Source organism: Borostomias antarcticus (assembly GCF_949987555.1).
Source record: "Borostomias antarcticus genome assembly, chromosome: 11".
NCBI classification, from domain to species: domain Eukaryota; kingdom Metazoa; phylum Chordata; class Actinopteri; order Stomiiformes; family Stomiidae; genus Borostomias; species Borostomias antarcticus.
The window spans coordinates 27,901,412-27,903,749 of NC_140244.1; positions in this window are offsets into that span (position 1 = coordinate 27,901,412).

Consider the following 2,338-nt stretch of genomic DNA (forward strand, 5'->3'; position numbering starts at 1 on the left):
AGGGTCATGTTCCTGATATTCTCTCTCCTACTGCCCTCATTCCTCTGTATTCCATCCCTCCTTCTCCTCCTCTCGTCAGACATCATCCTTCTCTACTTGCATCGTTCATTTACACTGCCAGCTCTTCTAGTCCTCTTCTCTCTTCTCTTCTCTTCTCTTCTCTTCTCTTCTCTTCTCTTCTCTTCTCTTCTCTTCTCTTCTCTTCTCTTCTCTTCTCTTCTCTTCTCTTCTCTTCTCTTCTCTTCTCTTCTCCTCTCTTCTCCTCTCTTCTCTTCTCCTCTCCTCTCCTCTTCTTCTCCTCTCCCTCTCCTCTCCTCTTTCCTCTACTCTGCTGTCCTCTCAGCTGCCAAAACCATGTAAGTGAGGGAGAGTAAGGTGTGTGTGTGTGTGTGTGATTGTGTGTGTGTGTGTGTGTGTGTGTGTGTGTGTGTGTGTGTGTGTGTGTGTGTGTGTGTGTGTGTGTGTGCCTGAGAGGGTAGGTTTGTGTGCTCAAGTGTCTGTGCTCATAAAGTTGCTAAGCGTGTAAAATGGAATGTTAAAGCAAACGTATCTATAGTCCGTCTGCTGAGATTCTATAGTCTGAGATTCTATAGTCTGAGATTCTATAGTCTGAGATTCTATAGTCTGAGATTCTATTCTAGTCTGTCTCTCTGCTGATGCAGCGACTCTCGCATGACAAACATCCCCCTCTCCCCAAACACACTCAGTGCCACAGCGCTAAGCAGTCAACATGAACTGGAAATTTGTAGTCACTTTAACCAATACAATGCACAACACCATAGCATGACACACACACACACACTCACACATACACACACACTGGACCATGAATAATGGATCAATATGATGTTCCACAGTGCAGAATTTCATCCAATATTAATAAAATCACTCTGTCGCAGATGACACTCCTGTTAGTAAAATGCTGAATCAAGTCAGTTAATCACTCAACAGAACTGGGATACCTTGCTCCTGTATTCTCTGTTCTAGTTTAAGTCGCACACACACACACAGACACACGCACACGGACACACACGCACGCACACACGCACACGCACACGCACACACACAGACACACACGCACGCACACACACACACACACACACACACACACACACACACACACACACACACACACACACACACACACACACACACACACACAGCCAGCATGGTGGGATACAGCTATTGTCTCCATCACTGGTTTTTACCTCTGCAGGTGATGCTCGTCTTAAGCTTCACTCCTATTTCTTTCCTTCTCTCCTTCTCTTTCCTGTCCTGTGTTGTCTGTCTTCTCTTTCCTCTCCTCCTCTTTTCTGTCTCTCCGTTGAGTCGTTGAACGGATGCTGCAGTGATACACCAAACACACCCTTCTGGGCTCCTCCCACCAGCCCTCTCTCCTCTGCTCCCATTGGCTGCTTTGGAGAGGTGACATCACCCCTTACATCGCAGCCTCTCTCTCTCTCCCTCTCTTTCTGTCTCTCCCTCTGTATTCCCCTGATACCTCCCTACCCCTCCCCCCACCGCTCTCTCTCTCTCTCTCTCTCTCTCTCTCTCTCTCTCTCTCTCTCTCTCTCTCACTCTTTCTGAGGACGAGGCTGTGCTAGGACATCCTCAATACTGTCAGAGTTATTTAATTATTGAACCTTTATTTAGACAGGGAGTCATTCTGAGACCTCAGTCTTTCTCGGATGAGCCCTGTATTACAAAAACACAGGGAGTACAGCCTGCACATCCACCCAATACACACCCATCCAATACACACCCATCCAATACACACCCATCCAATACACACCCATCCAATACACACCCATCCAATACACACCCATCCAGTACACACCCATCCAATACACACCCATCCAATACACACCCATCCAATACACCAGCCTGCACATCCAATACACCAGCCTGCACATCCATCCAATACACACCCATCCAGTACACACCCATCCAATACACACCCATCCAATACACACCCATCCAATACACCAGCCTGCACATCCACCCAGTACACACCCATCCAATACACACCCATAACTCAAGTAAAACAGAACAGAGACAAATAAATAAATACAATTATAGGAATATGCATTATACATACACCAATGAATACAAGTAAAATAATATAAACAAAATAAATACACAATCATGTACAGGATAGTAAAGTATATAGAGAGATGTAAACGCCTCAGTCTTTATACTGAGTAGTCTGTTGACCCTAACCCTAACCCTAACCCTTTATACTGAGTAGTCTGTTGACCCTAACCCTAACCCTTTATACTGAGTAGTCTGTTGACCCTAACCCTAAACCTAACCCTTTATACTGAGTAGTCTGTTGACC